The sequence below is a fragment of the Sebastes umbrosus genome, chromosome 13 (genome assembly GCF_015220745.1).
Source record: "Sebastes umbrosus isolate fSebUmb1 chromosome 13, fSebUmb1.pri, whole genome shotgun sequence".
Taxonomy (NCBI): domain Eukaryota; kingdom Metazoa; phylum Chordata; class Actinopteri; order Perciformes; family Sebastidae; genus Sebastes; species Sebastes umbrosus.
In genome coordinates this window covers 9,589,990-9,612,419 of record NC_051281.1, presented here as the reverse complement: position 1 = coordinate 9,612,419, position 22,430 = coordinate 9,589,990, and the positions used below count along the sequence as shown (strand labels likewise).

The 22,430-nt window shown below is 40.1% G+C and overlaps 1 protein-coding gene across 1 annotated transcript in view; it reads left to right on the top strand.

Annotated features, from left to right (window-relative positions):
• Positions 1–19,383: 19,383 nt before the first annotated feature.
• thsd7ba (thrombospondin, type I, domain containing 7Ba) overlaps positions 19,384–22,430 on the top strand; it is a 225,420-nt gene continuing 222,373 nt past the window's right edge. Inside the window, exons 1-2 of the mRNA XM_037789632.1 lie at positions 19,384–19,496; positions 19,731–19,798. The gene's annotated coding sequence lies outside the window, so the exon portion shown is untranslated. The remainder of the gene's footprint in view (positions 19,497–19,730; positions 19,799–22,430) is intronic.

Sequence of the window (22,430 nt, the reverse complement as noted above, 5' to 3'; positions counted from 1 at the left end):
TATTGTTTCTTTTGTGTGAAACCAAACACAGTTGAGGAAGAAACGTGGAGTATCTAGTTCAGCCTTATTATATCGATAAGGAAATGTTCCCCTGTCCCCACACAAACCCACATTATTGTGGTAACTGAATGTCCTATTTCCATCTTATCATTTGGGTATTTTAGAAAACAAGTGCGTCTCTGCATTAAGGGGGACCACCTTTTAAAGGTTGTGGTAAAGGGCAGCAGCCACAGGGGTGGGCAGGGCCCCAGCTGATATTGACAGCATCTCTAAGTGATGTCTCCAGATCCTTCATGCATTATTCATGCATTGACTGGTGGGACGACTCTCCCAAACTAGACTTCCCTCAGAGATTTCACACTGGCCTGTGTCTGTGTCAGCTTTGTTTAGGCTAAAGAGCACACCTGGAGGGAAAATACACTATATTTATCTTTTTTTTAAAAGTTAGCGTTCAGAATAAATCAGGCATTTTCTGGTCTTGGGAACAAAACTGTATAATCAGTAAAAAGATGGCTGGTGTTAAAGCAAACTGCAATATTTTTAGATCCGCAGTCTACAGATGAAACATCATTATAAACACCATTATAAACACAAGTCTTCATAGGTCACCTCTGTGCTAATTAATATAGATAAACGAATGAATAATCTGCCCTTATCTCAGACACCTGGTAATTATGTATAATAGTTCAGAATTGCATTCATTTAACATGCTAATTAAAGGCTTAGCATTTATAGCGGTGCCTCAGAGGCTGATGTTGTTAAAGAAACACAGTCTAAATAATGTTTTAGGCGAGAGGCCTATTTCTTCAGATCAATGTTAGTCTTTCATCAATTGATGATCTTTTAGCTGCCACACAATTGTTCATTTATCTCAACAAAGGTGATGGATACAATTGACCTTCTCCTCCTAATGAAATGTCGTTTGTAATGCCAAGCTGTGCACAAAACATCTCGCTGCTCGCACAACTGCGCTCGTTCGCTGCTGTAATTTTCCCACCTTTTTTTCAGCTCTGCTACCAAAGGTTGAACAGAAAAAAATGGATACCTTAGCAATAAATGACAGTGACATACAGTCAAGATGTGGTGGATCTGCTTCTGGCTGCAGATTCTCTGCAGGCTAAAAAATCTAATTGCAACACTTTATTTTCTCCTTCACACATTAAAAGAGATTTTTATACTAAATACTGCTATATACACATGTGTAGCTCCTTATTAGTTATAAATTGGACTGAATTTGCAACTCCTATTAACACTTGATTTGTACACCTTTTGTTGGTGCTAATCAAATAGAAAATAGCCTACATTTTTACCTAATAACATGTAGTTGAAAAAACAATGTTTGATATTTGGTGCATTATATTAACATTTACTATTTGCACTGTATCGATACTAGGTTTAAGGAACAGAGTGTAACATTTTGGAGGACCTAATGGTAGAAATATAATATTCATAACTATGTTTTCATTAGTGTAGAATCACCTGAAACTAAGAATGGTTGTGTTTTTGTTAGCTTAGAATGAGCCCTTCATATCTACATAGGGAGTGGGTTCTCTTCATGGAGTTCGCCATGTTGCTCCGCCATGTTTCTACAGTAGCCCAGAACGGACAAACACCGGCTGTAGAGACAGTTTTTCACGTTTTTACGTTACCTGAAGGCCACCGTAGTTCTCCAACAGAAAGAACTCTTGGAAAGGGAGGAGTGAGCGGAGGGGCACTCGGTTGGTTGCAATCTGCAACCACAGCACTAGATGCCACCGAATCCTACACACTGTACCATTAAGTGTTGAAATAAAACTTCATTGTATAATTCTGTGTGTGAATTTGTTAAAACTTTGCATGTTCTTCATAGTCTCTTTTTTTGTACCAACCTACCTTGTAGGTACAGAACTGATTTTAGCCAAATGGTAACATCAGCATAATAACAACATATATCTGAGGCTGATGGGAATGTTGTTAGTTTTGCAGATATTGTACAAACTAGACTTGAACTGATTATGACGCCAGAGGAAAAGTCAGGGCATCAAAGTTACTACAATTCATCTTGAGGGGATCATAAACGTCGGTACCAAATTTCATGGTAATTCATCTAGCAGTCATTGAGACATTTCACTCAAAGTCATCGGGATTAATCTGCAGCAAAGTGGTGGATCGACATATTGACAGATTGCCATCCCTAGAGCCATCCTGTTAGCCTACAGAAGGTTCAGTTCAATTCATATTTCACTTGCATTTAAGAGGCTGTCAAGTCTTGTTCCAGAAAGGTGAACTAAAATAGAAATTGCCATCAGGCATTATAAAACAGGTACAAATGCCACTCGTTGAGCCTCCTGGGATTGTTCTACTGATGAATGATGAATAGAAGGGGATTCTTTTCAATGTAATAAAGATTAATTATTGCTCTAGTTTTGCCAAGAAGAGATGGTCGGACTTCAATCAAGCTTTGAGTCAGCTGTCAGGAGTACAGAGGTTCTGCCAGGCCTTAAACAGAGGTGACCGTCTGATAAATGGAAGATGTCCTGGCTGTAAAGTTTTATGTGCCATTCTAGGTAATGTGTTAATGGACTGTCTGCCACCTGTGAGGTTGATTCCTGCTCAGGGCTCAGCAATAACTGGCTGAGATTTTGGGTTGAGACTGAATTTAGTGTACCTGCTATGCAAAACACACAGGCCATAGCCTACTTAGTATTCTTCTTCTTATAATTATTATTATTCATCTTCCGTAATGAAGTTTTGTTAAAAACTTGTCTTGCAGCGTTGCCAATGCACTCACAAAGAAATACATGAAATGAGTGGTTTGAGTGGGAATGGTGTGCTATGACTTTCTTAGAAGTTTGACTAATCAACTGGAATATTTCCACATACTGAACAGTGCTCAAAGCCCTCTTTGGACCCATATTACTTCATCATACTTTGAAGTAGAAAAATGATTCAAACTTTGAGACTTGGAGCTGCATTGGACTAAATCTGATTTTTGATATCTAGCATGTTTTTTTACGAAACAGCTACTGCTATGAATACTTGTCTTAGTGATTAGCACTCAAGCCTCTACCTGAAGTGGTAGTAGGACTATCACTGCCACAGAGTGCTTAAGGTACTCCTAGATGAGTGCTATTATCACATCCAACGTCTGTCTACCACGCAGAGCTCCCTCAAGTCCACTTGGCAAACACCCAGAATCAGAAAACTGATTACTGGGATATGGGAAAAACATCATTCTGGTTACTGTATGCCAGTGGTTCCCAACCTGGGGGGCGCCAAAGATCACATTGGGTGCGCCAGGATTTGTCTGCTCTGAGGTTGTCAAAATTAAATTTGCCTATGTATAACTAAAATCATAATAACATGTTGGATAACTTAAACAAAAGTCTGTATATAAAACAATTTAAAACTATTTTTTTTTTTGCTGCTTGGAAGCAAAATCGAACTAAATATTCTGCTTCAGTCCATATTTGTTGGCATTTAGCCTTTCAAAAACAACATTTTCACTGTGGTCAAAAATGGAGGGAGACCAATCTAACAACACCATACATTTTTTTTTTCTAACCATGATAACAAAAAAACTATTTTGGCTCTAATGCTGTTATAGTAAATTAATAAAAAAAAAAAAAATCATATTTTGTATCTGCATTTGCTTGGCAAATCCGTCAAGACGTCATCACTTTATTTATGTTGACAAAACCGACGAGTTATATTCATTAAAGAAAGTTGATTTGATAAAAAAGACTCTTTTAATACACTGAATCATTTTATTCTAACTGATTTTGTTCGAGGATTCGTTATTTTTTTAGGGTGATGATGTCGGGGGAGCTCAGCTTTTCTTCGAGGAAATTAAGTTGCTGTATGCTATTCAGTGAGCCCTTTTACCCTCAGCACACCTGCGGCTTCTTTTAATACCTCACCTTATATGCTCTCATAAAGTTATTATTATTCATTATGACACTAAAAGCTTAATAATCTTTCGTTTGAGACAGATGTGACTTCCAGTATTAGCTTCATTTTACATTTGCAACATTAAGTAGTTGTGCAAAGTTCCCAACTTTTGAGAGGCGGCAAAAACTGAGTCCCTGAGATGTCGTCTGACTTTGTGAAGCTATCTTACTATCTAAATTCCATCCTATTTCAGTAATATGAATCTTAACTCGGGCCACCAACAGAGAAGATTTAAATTAAAACCTGTTGTTGGTATTCTTGTCACAGGTAGGGAATCTTTACCACATATGAAGGAACAAATTAAAACAGTGAAATCCAAAACAGTGTCCTTACCGTGACAAAGACAAAGGAGCTGGTTGTGGTACTGAGGTGACCCCTGTTTCCATCTAGGGGGTCAGTGTGTACATTGTGGAGGACTACAAGTACCTTGGAGTGTATATTGACAATAAACTGGACTGGAATAAGAACCTCTACAAGAAGGACCGGAGCCGTCTCTGTTTTCTGAGGATGCTGAGGTCCTTCAACATCTGCTGGACAATGCTGAGGATGTTTTATGCGTCAGTGGTGGCCAGCTCTATCGTGTTTGCTATTTTCTGGGGCAGCAGATTGAGGATAGCGGACGCCAACAGACTCAACAAACTGATTTGCCAGAACAGTGACATTGCGGGGGTGGTGCTGGACTCTCTGGTGGCGGTGTCAGAGAGGAGGACGCTGTCCAGGTTCTGTGTCATCTTGGTCTCCCACCCACTCAATGACGCGCTGGTCAAGCACATTCAGTGCTGGACTCGTTCCACCGAGATGCAGCACGGAGCGCCACAGGAAATCATTCCTGCCTGTGGCCATCAAACTTTTCAACTCCTCCCTCAGTGTGTCAGATACTCTGAGTCGATACACTGGCCTTATTTCACCCCTTTCAGCAGCTATAACCCCATCTTTTATTTATTTATATCTAAACTGTACAATGTCCAACGCTTCAGGCTGAAACCTCAGATCACCAATCCACTGCCACCATATTCAGCTAGAGGACGGCTCCCCATTTGCCATTATTGTCTCTGATCCTCCTGCCTACAGCACAAACTTTTTGTTTCATGGATTTCTACAGCTATCTGCAGTTTCTTCTATTTACATCTATCCAAAAAATATCCGACTATATTAACTTTGTTTTTCGCCTCCATGTCTGCATGTACATATTACAATGACATGACTTGTTAAACTTTAAGTCTTACAAACAACTTGCAAGACAAGATACAACACGTTCTCATCCCAACTCGTCACATACCGCCGCTTTGTCATTCCCCTTGACGTCACTTTATTTTAGGCAACAAAACAACGATAGTTAGGTTTAGGATAGAAGCTTGGGCTTAAAACTACTATGTTTATACAGTGATAATGACACTGAACGTTGTGAACACGGGACACAAATGAACAGCTGATTGTAACATGACGCACGACACAAACAGTGGTCTCCTGGATGAAAGCCCTGGGTTTATTGGACCCATCAACCTCCCCGCCCGCCCATCTCTTTCACTCTTTAAACTACGTCACCACTATGTTACGCTGATGGCCGTGACAAAGCCTCTGTATTCTGGGAATGAAAACGGGGTGCGAAGTACTATAAATATACTGTATAACTGAATGTCTGACAAAACAAACACTAACTTTAAGTAGCATATGTTCACTACAGTACAGCTTGAGTCTGAAGCTGCTTTCACTTTCTACGTGCTGCATTCATGTTCACTCAAGTTCCAGAGTGTGTTGGGCACCCTGGGTCAAGGTGTCTGAGCGGAGAGCACGTTTAGGAAGCTTCAAATCTCAGCAGCTGAGAGGAGCCGGTTCTCATTCCCAAGGCATCAGATACCGCCGCTTTGTCACGGTCGTCGTGACAATCCTAAGCAAGCGTTTTTGTTTACTTCACAACATTAAACATGTGTTTACTGCTCTGACAAAGCATCACAATGTGATGAGTTGGGATGAGAACACATTGGAAGAAGAGGAAAAACCGGCAGTGATCCGCAAAAATGGAAATGATATACTGTGGTTATATGTGCTAAGGGCCGGTTAAATTAAATGAACACAGCGGTGCAGTTAATTTTTTTGACATCAGTGAGCTTATGAATCATTCTTGGAACTTGAATAATGGCATATGATAATACTGTACAGAGCAAAGGCTAAACTAAACCTCACAGTGCACGCTGTGACAAAACCATCTCCCTCCTCAGCGTCTGGTCGGGTGAGCTGTCTGTAGCTGGGTCCCATGCATCTCGGTGACAGGAGACAGATGGCATTTGACAGAGGTCACCCAAGCTGCACAATCATGAGCCCACTCCAACTGTGGCAGTTCTCCACTCGTCCACCTATTCATTATTCATAAACAAGTCACTGGAAAGAGTGTAATTGCCTCAAATTACAGCCTACTGAAGCTTAAAGATGATGCAATTTCAGTTCGGAGACATTGTATTAATGACTCATCAAACTAAGGAAGTGCAAGCTGGCATATGGCTAATGTAGACTCAGAGAGACCATTAAACTATTGTCATTTCACGATATTTCATCATGAAAGGCACTGTTCGGTTTAAAACTGTTCCCCGCTAATGGGAGGAAATCAGTACAATTTAAAATGTTTTTTTGTGACGGGACTGTGCAAAATGTTGAAGTGTGAACCGAGGTGTTTCACCTTCACTTCATTAAAACGTGGGAAGCTGGTGTATTTTGTGCTGAATATTTTTGAATGTCCTTTGGTGACACTAATCCTGCCTGCACTGACCTCAAACTCAAGAAAAGGGTTCAAAAATACAGACACACAATGTGTCAAACGCACCTTGAGTTTTGAATGATTGTCTGCTTCCATTTTCTCAGGTGGATTTCTTTGCTTGAATCGATAGCCAGGTTAAATGTTAGCTGACCTGTTGTAGATCAGAGGCCCACACACTGGTAACAGCACCTCTCAACCATCAATCCATCCACCTTCATTTATTCTTTTCTACTGGGCTTTCCAAATGGTGTGGAAACAATGAGCTTTTCCTCAATTTCACAGCCACATTATGGCACCTCGCAGCATTAGCGGCCATTTGTGATTGTGCCTGGTAAGCGTTCCAGCACCAACTTTGCTCATGTTTTTACAATAAAGGGAAATGAAAACAGCTGAATCTGGATCTGATAATGGCCTGTACAGCTGCAAAAAGGGGGGTAAATGAGTGGATGGGAGATAACAGCCTACAGCCACCAGAATAGCTATTAAAGAGTTGTGGAAAGATATAAGGGGACTGTGACGACGGCAGGCCTTTTGTTCCCAACCTTCAATGCAGCGAGGGCTCCATTCTCTCTCAGTCTGAGGTCCGTTCCCTCAGCACAGATAAGTGCAGGTCCCACAGAGACATGAAGGAAGAAACAGATTAGAGAGAAAATCTGATGCACAGAAACACCAGCGGCTCCCTGAGGACAGGGAAGGACTGGTTTAATGTCAGCCCTGCACCCCATCACTCTGACAAAGGAACAGTGTCCACCATTACAATGAAAGAGGCTTCACTCAGACAAGTAGAAATAATAGACTACGATACAAGGCAACAGTATGGCTAGAAAATGTGTATTGTGAGTTTTTTACAAAAAACATTTTTGATTCATGTGGAGAAGTTACAAAAAAAATTACAGCATTATAATATTTCCTATACTCACATTTTTTTTTTTAGCTTTAGTGACACATTCATGTTAATCAAGCATGTTGGGTTATGTTACAGTTGTTCCATTTTAGAATAAAATATATAGAAACAATGAGGGGTTATAAGAAAAATTGAAATAAGAAATGAGTATGTGAAAAGTGTGCATTGTATTACAATACATAACAACAATGAATAACAATAAATATGTAAATATAAATAAGAGGTAAGCATGTAAAATGTATGCATTGTACTAAAATATTTAACAACAATAAATAATAATAAATATGTAAAAATATAGATAATAAATAAGTATGTGAAATGTGTGCATTGTACTACAATATAAAACAACAATAAATATGTAAATATAAATAACAAATAAGTATGTAAAATGTATCCATTGTACTACAATATATAACAACAATAGATAACAATAATTATGGATGAATATAGATAATAAATAAGTATGTTAAATGTATGCATTGTACTACAATATTTAACAACAATAAATATGGAACAATATATATCATAAATAAGTACGTGTAAAATGTGTGCATTGTATTACAATATAAAACAACAATTCATATGGAAACATATAAATAATAAATATGTAAAATACACAATATGTAATATTTGTGTAAATAATATAAATGCTAAAAATGGGATTGAATTTTTAAGATACAATAATAGTATAAATAAGAATATTGCTTGTAAATGCACAGTATAATACAGCATTAATGCCAGAGTCAATCAGAGTATTGCACAGTTGAATTATTACACAAGTCCCAGTCATAACAAGCTGGAATGTTTCCACCCCTGAGGCATCAACACGATGAACCAAGCAAGAGTTAATTCCCGGGCTCAGCCGTGTGGTCTCTGATCACCAACTCCATCCACATACACATGGGAGTTCCACAAGGTTGGGAGTGAAGAAGAGGAGAAATCCTACAGAATCATGTCAGAGAAAGGCCTGTTGACAGACAGAGATAGTGTGAAGTTCACAGCTGTGTCCGTGTAGAAACTAGACAGAAGGGATTTCTTATTCTCTTTATCTGACAAACTTCATATATGGTTTATGATGTCTGAGTTTGCTTCATCACAGCGCATTTTAGTGTTTTATGTAACAATCCAGATGATTAGAGCAGGATTAGTGCCTGTACTATAAAGGTTGGCCTCCTGGCTAAAATATAATCAAGCTAAGCTAGTGGCTTAGCTGGCAGGCAACAACTGCCAGTGGTTCAGGCGTGGGATGACGAAGAAATGAACAGCAGTAGCTGGGAATCAAAATCAAGAGTCAAAAACAAGTAAACAACAATGACACTGAGTCACTGAGACATCACCATGTGGGAGTGACATTTGTAAATGAGATTACAAATTAAGACATGTTTACTTTTTATTTCATTTGAAAAGAACATTTGATGTCAGGCAGGAGGCTGTAAACATGGTGGACCTCTCTCTGTTGCTATGGTTGTAGGGTCATGAAGTTTCATCTGACAGTTCTGCTACAGATTAGCTGAAGATGCGGCTGCCTTTCTGATTCTGGCTTCTCACATACATACATTTGCAGCTGTGACTGAGGCTACGTACAGTACATCAACCATGCAGGACTTTGTCACCTCAGGTAAAATGTCTTTCAGTTTCTATGGTTGCAATTATGCTACATGTGAATGCTATATGCAAACATTTTTCTATCAATATGTGCCAGTTCTGTGTCATCAAGGTTATGTGATATCTCAACCCCTTCTCATCCCGACTCAGCGCATCGATCGATGATGCTCTACTATGATCGCAGTAAACATGAGATTAACGTTGTGAATTCAAACAAAAACAATTGGTTAGGTTTAGGAAAAAACGTGACTGGTGGTAAAAATACTACATTTTGTAAAGTGAAAGTGAAACTTAATGGTGTGAACACAAAGACAAACAATAGTGCTCTCTTGGGTGACAGTCCTGTGTTTGTTTCACTTTAGATTTAGGCAACAAAATCACTTATTAGGTTTAGGAAAAAACTGCATGGTTGGGCTTGGAACTGCTATGTTCGTTAAGTGAAAATGAAATTGAACGTTTTAAACACAGGACACAAACTGATTGTAACGTGACGCACAGAACACGGACAGCGGCCTCCCGGATGAAAGCCTTGTGTTTGTTGGACCACCACCCCTCCCGTCCACCCTTGGTGTGTCTTTTCACTCTATAGAACTACAAAGCCACACTCCTGGCGCACTTTCTCTGAGTGTTTACCGTTGCTGCAGATGGGTTTACATTATAGTTAATGGAAAGGCTCTAAAGGGTGGCTTGTGCAGCGGTATGGAATGTCGATGGCCGTGACAAAGCCTCGGTGTTTGACGCTCTCGGAATGAGAACGGGCTGAAATGACACGTCTTGCATAACCAATCACATGTCTTAAACATGACAGTGAGTCTGTGCTTCTCAACCCTTTCATCGTTTAACTCTGTTGGAACCTAATATCTGATTGTTGTACATTACCTCCCTCATTAAATCGCACCGAGCAAGATTTCCTCACAAAAACACTCCCATCTTAAAAGGTGGCAACAGAAAATAATGTTAGAAATCCACCTTAATTACCCAATTTAAATCTCAAATCTGTCACCTAAAACGCTACGAGCACTCCGTCAACCCGTCTCACCTCTCTGGCCTGTTTAGTTTTCCCTGAGCTGATCACAGAGAAGCTGAGCTGGTCAACATTAGCATGCTATGTGCAGTTTGACTGGTGGCACTGTACATCACTTCAATTCTATCTGACTTTAGACCGAGTTCAAAGAGGTTCCCTGTTGGTTCCCTTTGTAGCGAGCCATCAAAACATTATAAAACGCTCCAACACATTTTGGCTAATTTGAAACAAGGCTGTGACAGTTCCTCATGCATTTTTGATGTATTTTTGCAGGGGGAGGGACGACTAGATGCTTACCTTCCCGGTGGTCCTCTCGTGGTTAATCCCATCCAGGACTAGTTTATGCTTCAGGATTTCACATCCCAATTGTGGGAAGAATCACTCCGATAGCTCACGTCTTGTTTTAACAGCGTGTTGGCGTAACATTGCCGCCTCAGCACATTAACTATATTTACTACCACCCTTTTCCTCAGGAAATTGCCTTGGCAGGGTGAAGAAGTACAAGGAGGGCATTTCCTAAATTTAAGTCCCTCTACAATTTATAAATTTCCAGAATTGTAATTCCAACGCTGTGTCGCCGTGGACTATAAGCTGTGGATGAGACTATGCATTGTGACCTGTAAATGCTAATAGTGAATGATGTCAGGGGTAGAATAGGGGGATGTCACACACACACACTGTAATAAACCATCTATCATAGAGGGGTGGGATGGAGACACATTGCATTTGCTAATTTCATGTTACATCATGGGAAGTTTTATGGTAATAGCTTTGCATGGAAGAGAGAATGTATGTATGTGTGTGTGTGTGTGTGTGTCTTCATACAGCAGCTGGCCCATGGAAATGAACGGGCCATAAAAATATCCATCTGTGGTATCTCCTCCGTCCTTCACAGAATAATTGTGCAGCAAACTGTCTAACTCCATCAGCTCTATTTTGTTTTTATTTCCATGTGAATTTAAACTCTCAGACAGTATGTCAGTCTTGCTGTAACTCCCCGGTGTGTGTTTACAGAATGCTAGTTCCTTCACTCCCCGTCACGTTATCGCACCTTGTGTGACCTCTGATTATTTTCTCCTTCACCTGCCAATCTCTCTCTCCGCACGCATTCACAAAGTAGTCCCAGTTTGCCGCACGGTGACAAAGGTGAGATTGATTGCGGTGTGAGCGTTGCTGCGGACCAACCAGACATGGGAGCCGGAGATATCAGAGATGAAATAATGGGACAAACAGTCGCTATAGAGCCTGTCAAGGGAGATGAGGGGGGAGCTGGATCTGCTGATATGACCAAAGTTCTTTCGGGACATTGATTAAACAATATTTTCTTCAGACAGAGCGTCGTGGAGGGAGCGAGATAAACCGTGAACAGGATTGAGAGGCTTGGATAGAGGGTTTTTGGAAGAGGAAAATCTGATATTTTTCCATTTCCACAGCACATTCAATCATCCGCAAACATCCTCTCAAGGAAAATCTGTAAATTAGTCTTGACTTTCAAGACTGCATGTGTTCTCTTTCCTCATTCTCAGTGCGTTTTAACTGTTGATGCAGGCTTGACATTGCAGATCCTGCAGGCAGCCCCCCCATACAGAGTGAAAATAAGACTCGCTGAATAATTTTAGTTAAATTTCACCCCTCTGTGCTCACACCGATCATTCCAACGCCATGCCAAGAAAGAAAGCTCCGCTCTCCTGCTGTGGGAATAATCTGATGACCCTCCTCCTCATTTTGCTCTAAACATGAGACATCATCTTGAATCTGCAGGCGGTTTCCTGTTGTTTTTCACTGAAAAATCGAATGCTACAGCGGTAGTATAGTATTTCTTTCAGGCAGAAATGTGTTTGAACTGTTCATCGTAAGGCTTCTCTTTTAGCTTTGTTTCTGTCCACGGCCTTTATTTTTGTTTATCCCGGCATTAACACACTCTTTCTCTGTGTGACATCGAGCCTCTTTGACAACTACTGGGCTTTTTTCAGCAGCCACAAATAAAGCACTTTGCAGCAACACTGCACAATGATAAAAGCTATCCAGCGGCCTGCTCGTCATGGCTGCAGAATAAAGACATGCCTTTCTTTATCTTTTTTACAAATTTCTTTTTTGTTTGGCGTTATTTTGTTGTTTGGGAGCCTTCTAAAGCGTCTTTGTTCTTGAGCTGAACACATCCAATTTCAGATAGAGTTTTTTTTTTTTTTGCTAAAATAACAATAAAATGACCTTGCAGAGAATATTAGACAGAATTCAACATGTGCTGTTTGAAACGAGCACAGAATTTATGACTGTTAATTAAATCAACACACTATATTGATGGTGCTATGTCAGTCTACTTAGTTAAAAATTCGTATTTTATAATACGTCTTTCTATGCCAGCTGTGTCTGGTCGTATCAGTGTGAAGTGGAGTTTCAAATGGTACTTGTGTAGTAATTTTAAAGCACAATAGAACCCTTTCTGTGGTCTTCTGACTCCTGTACAGATGTACTGTGTGGATTTCCTCTCTGGAGATCAGTTTAAGGACCAGTGTGTAACAATTAGGGGGATCTATTGGCAGAAATGGAATATAATATTAATAAGTATGTTTTCTTTAGTGTATAATCACCTGAAAATAAGACTGAAAATAAATGTTTTCATTACCTTAGAATGAGCTGTTTATATCTACGTAGGGAGCGGGTCCTCTTCATGGAGACAAACCAAACTCTGTTAACTTTTCCTGCTTGGGCCGGAGTTGATAACGTTATTTGCTCCCGTCGCCGCCCCCCACTCTCTCTTGCTTCATCACTCACTTCCCACATACACACTCTCAACATGCCGGTCGAGCAAGTGATGTGGTAGCGTGAGAGTCCTGGTGGATAGGTCAAACAAATACAGGACTTTCGGTCACTGTTGGTGGCCTGTGTGAAACTAAAAGTAACGTTGACTTATTTTGTCAAGTCAGGCTTTAGTCACGTGACTCGTTAGTATCGTCAGTCCCATGAGTCACGTGAGTCACTAGTCAGTGAAGTTAACGACAACCACGACCGTTTCCTAACCCTACCTAAGTGGTTGTGTTGCCTTCCTATGAAAACGGAAGTTTATTTTGAAAGGACACTATGCATGTAACGAGCTTATATTGACACGCCGTCCCTGGTCTGTCCAAAAGTAACATAAGAGGGGTATCCCGTGCGTCGGTGTCCGATGCCGATGGGCACCGACCAAGCGATATTTGACGAGTTGGGAGTGAGAATGTGTTGGGCACACTGGAGAGGCTTCAGTTGGTTGCATACTGCAACCTCACCACTAGATACCGCCAGACCCTACACTCTGCTCCTTTAAGTCTTATTTTACCTGTGTTTGTTATTTCATTATTTGCATGGACATGCAGCATTACACAGGTTTTATTTAGAATTAAATATCCAATGATGCTCCACAGACTAAGACTATGTGGAGTTGGCAGTATGTTTCTGTTCCTTGAGATGGAAAACTTTAATCATTTTACCCATGGCCCCGGAGGGACTCACATCTCACACCTGACTGTGCCCCCAATGTTCCCCAAAGGAATCCCCCACCGAACAAAAGGTCTGCGTTTCTGATTCAGATGCACCCATGCAAGTAAGACGGAGTCGTTATTTAACATATTTATTTTCTGGTACATCAGAGTAATTGGAACGGCTACAGTACTTTCCCTGTAAACACATTTGTAATTGTGCTCACTCAGGATGTCTGTGTTTAACAAATTACATCTCAATGACGCCGGGCTGAAATACAGCTGTTCTCCAATATCCAGCTGCAGAAGTATGCTCACTGAGGTGTTGCTGCAAGGACGCTGTATGATCTCAATCTTGATCTGGATCTTCAAAAACAAATGTGCCCTGTGTACTGCTCAGTATTTGCATCACCAAGGATGTGTGACATGCTATATGGAAGTCAGTGGAAGTGCCATTATGGAAGAGGTTGGAGGCAGAGGTTGAAAGTATCCATTAGAGCTCTTTCCTCACACCTTTCATACTTGATACTATGCCTTAGACTGGACTCACAGCAAATGGCTTTCATGAAAAAGACTATTAGCCACAATGCATTTTGCTCAATCTTTGAGCAAAATTGCAGTTATTAACCTCTGTCCTTTAAACAGCACACGCTAACTGTGTAAATGTATATAGTAGAACATACTGTAATTGCGTTTTTGTAATGATTTCTAAGAGCCAGAGCCAGTAATTAATTTAATGACTGCTTGTGAACATACAGATGTCATTGTCCCCCAAAATCAATCTGTGAAAACACAACACTCTGCAGCCTTTATTGCTCATAAACCCACTGATGTCAGGGACTACTGAGTCTCTGACATGACATGATATTTTATAGGATAGAGTATTTGCACAAAATATGAAATATTGAAATATTTTTTGCTACAATCATCATCTTAAGTTTACATTCACAACTACAATAATATTCTTTTTTCTGTAGTTGGTATCAATCCAAAAAGTTAATTCAGAGAAGAGGATGTAGGGCTTAGTGTACTTTATAAAATTGAATTTAAACATGCGATTTTTTTGGCCAACACTAACATGTTGATATTGCAAAATAATGATACCAGCGTCCTATTTACACATCCAGCAGATACAGAGCAAAATTATCATATGGACTTGTGTTTCTGGCCACTTGTCGAATATAAGCCCAATTTTCACACCTCTTTTTACCTCTGTTTTTGGTTTCCACCAACTCTCAATGGAAATTTCTCTCTTTAGTTGCTAAATGCTCCACTATGTTCACCAGCTAGTTGTTAACTTTGTCTGTCTGCCATTTGGTGCTGAGCAGGTAGTGTGCAGCCTGTTCTCATTCCATGGGGCGTCTAATAACAACGCTTTGTCACAGCGGCATTCGTTACCGCCGCACAAGGCACCATTTCGTTGCGGTAAAAGACGCATCTGGCTCTCCATTAACTACAATGTAAACCCATCCATGGCAACAGTAAACGTTCAGGGAAAGTGCTGTGGTGAAGTATTATAAAGAGCGAAAAGAGACGCACTGGGCGGGCAGGAGGGGAGGTGGTCCAACAAACGCAAGGCTTTCATCCAGGAGACCGCTGTTCATGTCCTGTGCGTTAAGTTTCACTTTCACTTTACTATCAGCTATTCGTTCGTGTCCTGTGTTCACAATGTTAAGTCACATTTGCACTGTAAAATGTAGCAATTCAAGCCCAACCATGTTTTTTTCCCCTAAACCTAACTAAGAGGTTTTGTTACCTAAACCTTTTGTTTGATTAACAACATTATGCATGTGTTTATTGCGACCGAAAAGTGACGCCAAGTGGTTGTTAAGTACGTACTTTATGCGTCAGTATGTGACGAGTTGTGATGAGAATGTGTTGCAGCATACAGTGGGTTCTTAAAGCTCTGCTTTGCAGAAAACAACTGCCTGCTGCACTATGAAAGCAGTAAGAGTGAAGCAAAACATTGCGCTGAAAAATGCTATAAAGCTCCATTTCGAGCTATGGAGAACAGCAGAGTTGGGTGATCATTTTCAGATTATCTCGCTTCATCGCTACAAGCAGCCCCCTTTCACATTACACATAGTCATTTGATCCATTGTTACAATAAAACCATTGATTATAGTCTCTTTAGCTGTGTATTAATCAATTTTTTGATATATGAGAAGGAAGTGGTGCCCTGGTGGCTTTAAGGTGGCGGCTCTGACCATGGAGATTAAAGTTCAGTTTGGGGGATAAGAATTCCAGATGGGATAAACACATACTAAATTATAGAAGAAGCCAAATTTGGTTAGATCATCAGTGAGAAAACAGGATAATGGATCAAGGAGATTCAATTATTCAGAGCAGATGGGAGGACTTTTTGTCATGCATTGGTATAGAAGAGACTAATGGCAAAAGCAAGAAGAGGTAAAAAAGATACAAATAAAGAAAGCTAGCACAATCTTTGCGGTAGATTAGAGGCAGAAAGAGTGATTCACGAACACAATATTTTCAAGTTTTATAAGCTGCCAACTTTAAAGGTCAAAGTGAGTTGTTCTATGAGGATTTATACAGCTGGTGATGTTTTGCTTTTTGTCATCAAGGCAGTACGCAAGACGCTACTGCCTGATGGATGAATGTTTAAGGGTCTGTCTTATCAGTGGAAAGCATCTTTAAAATTGTAACTGTGTGCATGTGACGCATAAAAGTGCTAAAATTGAAATTCAAAGTGCCAACAGTGCTAAGAGTGCAAACAACAACAGCTGTGATGACAGAGTTAACTGGTGTTTAACTGGAGGGAGGGTGCTACGGCTCCGCGGCGACGCCATCGGATCGGGACGTAGTTATCAGCTGTAACCGCCGTATGAGAGCAGTGCAGAGTGGCGGCCGTGAGCTAGCCAGTGGGGCACGCTCACATGCACTAAAAACACACTAAAAGTCATGTGTGGCCAGCCTGGGAAAAAAAAGCATGGAGAAACTTGGATTACACAGAGGGAGAGAGACTTCACTCTCTGCTCAGGTAGACATTACTCCTCTATATTTTTACATAGCAAATAGTTTGCTGCAAAAATAATACTCTGAATATCATAAAGATAACTTTTAATGCCTAGCGAAGGCTACACTCTTGTCAGTCCATTCAAGTTACTTAGCCTTGATCTAGGAACAAAACGTGCTACTACTGTGTGCAGGCCCTGACTAAGGTTTGATTCATTAATGCTAGTTATGTAGCTATGATGGACACACTGATATTACAGCAGCGTCTTTGCTGTACTGAATGCACTTTGAGATTGCTTTGTTCCCAGCCTGTATGATTAAAGCAAACCAGCCAGTTGTTCTGAAACTGAATCTTTGTACTTTATTTAATCACATTTTGGCATACATTAAAAGCCAGACTGTGCAATTAAAGGCCATCCATAACACTGTGTTTTTATTTTTAAAATCAATTACAAATTGCAGCTTACATGGGGATTTCTATGCACAGAATATTTTTATTCTTCGGCTTAGTTGTATTCCAAGAGAGTGTGGACTTAGTGCTGGACTGTGACACTTTTCATCTGGTGGTGAAGAGTCATAACAAAACTTAAAGGACCAGTGTGTAGCATCTATTGGCAGAAATGGAATATAATATTAATAAGTATGTTTTCTTTAGTGTATAATCACCTGATGATAAGAATCGTTGTCTTTCATTACCTTAGAATGAGAAGTTTATATCTACATAGGGAGCGGGTCCTCTCCACGGAGTTCGCCATGTTGCTTTGCCATATTTCAATAATAGCCCAGAACGGACAAACCTAACTCTGTTAACATTTCCTGCTTGGGCCGGAGTCGCTAACGTAACTCCATCGCCGCCGCTGTCTCTCTTGCTTCACCACTCACTTCCCATGTAAACACACACTCGAAGCACTGGCTCTGCTCCAAATGACCTACTATACTCTTACAACAACTGGCTCTAGAGAGGGACATTTGCGTGTCCGTGTTGACCACCGTTAATCTCCAACACGCTTGGCACACGGGAGAGGCTTCTGTTGGCTCTAATCTCCTCACTTCACTGCTAGATACCACCAGATCCTACTCACTGGACCTTTAAGGCATCATGACTCCATGATGACTTACTCACATATGTGGCAGAATGGATTTAATGTTGATGTGATTGCACCTGCAATGATTATGGATGACCTTATAAATCGCACCTGGAAAAATGTAAAACAGGTTTATAATGATGGATTGCAGCCCAACAGTATGACTCTGCAAGCTGCTTTTAATACATTTGTGAAAACAACGAGAGCCCATGACTTCCTGTTAGTAAGGGAAACCTGCATTACACAAGTGTTTATTGCTTTCACCAACTCCACCGCCGCCATGTAGACTGTCCTGCACCTCGGTTTATCCGTCACATGACTTTGCCCGTCAAGTGCAGATTAAAAGACTGTTAACCCCGTCATGAGGGAGAGGGGGTTTGACATCAAAGAAAGGCTTGTCTAAATGTAAATAGGAACAGCATTTGTGGGTGAGCTTCCCCTCCTCCCAGTCCTCTCAGCTGTAATGGATAACACCGCCAAGCCTGCAATTACTCACTGTCTCTCGCCTGCACTGTTTTCATTACACCCGTTAGGATTAGTCCCATGAAAAAAAAAAGAGAAAAATTAAAATGCATGCTATTTATGTTGATGTTTTGATAACCCTGTTGGGGACCCCTTCAGCTCCATCCTTGGCTTACACCTTCTGATTGATCGGTGCTGCTGGTCGGCCGGGGAGTTACGCTTTATAATTCAACTGATACATTAAAAACAGAGGAATTCAATTTATAGTTAAAAAAAATTAAAATGCTAACTAATTCTGTGACATGGAAAATATTTGATATGCATATTAAAAAATGGAAAGAATTAAAAGCATTAAAAAAATTACATACTAATCTAGTTAGAACGTAATTAATTAATCTCTCAAGATGAAATAATGAAACAGGATGCTCAGTTGTCACACTTAAACCTGCAGTAGGCAGAAGGTTTTTGGCATCATCGGGCAAAGATTTCCATAATAACCTTTCAGCATATTGTAATTCAAGTGTTCTGAGAGATAACTAGACTTCTGCTCCTCGTCTTGGCTCTGTTTGAAGGCTTTAACAAATCTAGCCTGTGACGGGAGACTTTGGCCAATTGCAGGTCATTTCAGAGAGAGAGCGTTCCTATTGGCTGTACTCCAGCTGGTAGGCGGTGCTTGATATTTCCTCAACAGTTCTCAACATGGCTGCTGGGTCACAAACTTTCTCATTTTACAGCTAAACAGTACACTACAAGATGTTTCTGAAAACATTTGAGGTAAGAAATAGGCATTACAATACTGATTCATATTTGATCAGCGCTGCCTAGTTTGAGCGTTTGATCGGAGTTTGCGAGTGATTGACAGCTGCTCAGAGACGGCAGGCTCCAGCTCGGCTCTGATTGGTTGTTTTCCTCCGGTCTGTGAAATCTTGCAGATGCCATAAGGAGCACCCCGGAGGACACAGAGATTACCTGTCTCATGCACTACTGTCAGGATATAGTGACCGTTTTATAAAGATATATATTTTTTTAAATCATATTTGCTCCAATTCTACCCACTGCTGCTTTAACTACTATTTTTCTTGGTGGGGTTTGGTGAACAAATCAAACCGGGTCCTTACCCCTCTGTTAAAGATGAACAAATTGCCTACTGGCCATATTCAGGTGTTACTAATAACACTAACGACGGCTCTGGCTCACCGTCACACACTTGATGGAGCTGAGACATTGTTAACAACATTTCTTTCACCTGTGCTTTTCCTGTTACACAAGTCCTGAAGCCGTATAGCAGCTAAATTGAATTCAGGTCATTTATTATGTTATTTACACCTGTGGTTGTCAAATTGTCTCCTATGAAATATGTCTTAGGTATGTTTGTGTAGTGGTGAATACAGATTTGAGGAATCGAGTGGAGCTAGAGCCAGCCACCCCAGAAAACAGTAACCTAATTATAGCCTCCACACTGAGCCTCAGCCTTCTCAGCTAGCTACCTTTTCATCGGGTCATTTTAATCATCCATGTACTGCTTGCCTCTTCACAGAAGGATAACACATGAAACACCATTCTACAAGGATGAGTTGGTGCCATTCTTGGAAAAACACACTTTCAGTAAGTCTTAACCTTCATTGCACCAACATATTTAACATCCATTAAATGACATCCTCACATTTCGTGTTTTGTCCAAACCAATAGTCTAAACCCTCCCTTCATCTGAAATGTGGTGGAGTAGAAGTAGAAAGTGCCATGAAAAGAAAAGACTCAAGTAAAGTATACATATCTCAAATCTGAACTTAAGTACAGCAAACATCCCCTTTAAAAGCATGAGCACCTTTCTTTAGAGTATGTTCTTTGCATAGCCACTGAAGAAGTTTGACCTCTCCTCTTCATTTTTTACACCGCCATAAATTAATCAATCATCATCTTCACCGTGACTGTCTCGTTCAAGGACAAAATGTAGCATATCGTCCAGCGAGGCGCAGTTTGTCAGTTCCTCGCCAACAACAGCGAGCCCAAAGTCTCGCTGTCTAACCACGCTGGCGGTCTCGCTCTATCACAGCCAAATCACACCATGATGACAGGACACGTGTTGCAGCCCTCACTAACCGGCCACATCCCATTACATTGGCCTAGAGTTCAACAGAACAATAAAGACTCACCCCATCAATCACTCCAACGTCTTGTTTTCATCCAAAGTTTGCTGCAGATGCAGAGTAGCATTATGAAAGCAAGCACATTAATAACATCAATAATAATATTCACATAAATCCACATACTGTGTTGGGCTATTCTTGACCTTGGAGACAGCCGTTTCTCAACACAAAGGACACAAAATACTACAAATTAGGGCGAGACACCCTCCAGCCAAAAACATGTTTTTTATGCACTGGTCAGTTTTGAGAATTTGGGCTCCTTTGCATCCATAACATGTCTTCTTCAGACTAGTGGAACGAAAACATCCAAAATACACATTTAGGTGTTTATTTTCCTACACGTTGTCTATTTGCATCTGTAGATTTCTGCTAAATTCACCAAAACTTAGTATTAGATAATGCCTCATTTGCATATTTTAACATAGAATTTCAGAAAACTTGTAATACAAAAAAATAATTGTCTTCTATTAGTTAAATGTTTTACCCCATTCATCTGTAATGTCTTGCAAAATGTATAGAATTTTTCTATACATATCATTAAAAGCCATTTTCTCAAAATGAGGCAGAAATTTCCACTTCAGTAGCACTTACAAACTTTCCAGTTTCTATATTCTAAAGGTTTTTACAGAAGGGTTTGTTCATACATCATTTATACTGTAGCCTGATTAATAGAACATTTTATTCCTAAAAACATGGCAAAAATTGATTTTTTTTTATGGCTGTTGACAGTATTTTCTGATTTATGGATTGATAAAAAGAGGTATAAAAAATTCCCTCGGTAAAAACATTTGAATCTAATTTGTCAACAAAATGAAACAAGAATTTTGAACCTGGCTTTATCCAGTGTTCGAATTCTGGAAATGTATGCAAATTAGCACATATTTAATAAGATAGTGCCTGATTTGCATATTTAAACGTACACTTCAGAAAACTTTTACTACAAAAAGTAATTATCTTAATGTAAGTAATATACATAGAGAGTTTTTATCACTTTTAATTCACATTTTACTCTATGTTCCTATAGTGAACATTGGAAATGACTGTAAAATCGATGCTATTACCTGGAATTCATCTGTCACCGTTAACAGTTTCATAAAGTAAATCACACTCTGACTTTTACTCCATTTTTAAATCAGCCTTTGCTTTCATTTGACAGGATTTTTGAATGCAACCTGCGCACTGAATTACATGCCATTATGCTCTCAGAGAGATTGGTTCTCTGTAAATGCTGAAAATAACAGTGTTTTCTTTTACCCATTTATCCCTTATACTTTTAATACAATATTGTGTTGTGTTTACATGCTGCCTGGCTTAATTGTAAAAGTCAGGAGGTCGGTGATGATAAGCTATCTCCTTCGCCATAGCTGGGTGTAATTAATGAGATATTCCATTGCATGAAGAAGCTGATAGCGATGAGTTCCAACACTACTTAATATGATAAGTGAATTTAACCACAACCATATTCAAAGATATGGCTTCAGGAGCTTGCCTCTGGCTGACACTGACATGTGAGGTTAAATGCTCCAAAGGCAAACAGACAGGCAACCTGATGGAAAGCCTGATTGGTACTTTGGAAAGAACAGCTTTAAATAAAACGCATAATCAGATAGCAAAACCGCAGGCAGCTAGTGACTCCATGGACGGGAGAGAGCATGCAGAGAGTCAGTTATCAGCACCGGCAACGTCGGCTGATTTGAATTTACTGTCAGGATTAATGCCATCCCGAGATTTCCATTTTAGTCTGTGGCTTTTCAGTTTGTGACTGATTATTCAGAAAGTGTTTTCCAGTCTGTGTAGCTATAGGGGAAATACTATGGGAGTTCTCTCCATGTGGCTTTTTGTGAGGGGGAATCTCACAAACGAAGAGAAACTGTAAGTCAGCTCTGATTTTAGTTTTTATTCGATGCTTGACGACGAGAGCTTTTGTCTGAATATTCTTTCCACTTCATAAATTAGAAAACTGGCTCTTTTAGGGAAGTGATAAAATCTGTTGGCCCTCTATACCTGAAGAAATCCGAAGGCTCATTTGCTGTCAGATTAATTAGCGGTAACAATCATTGCGTCGGATGCTGCGCAGATACAAACCATTA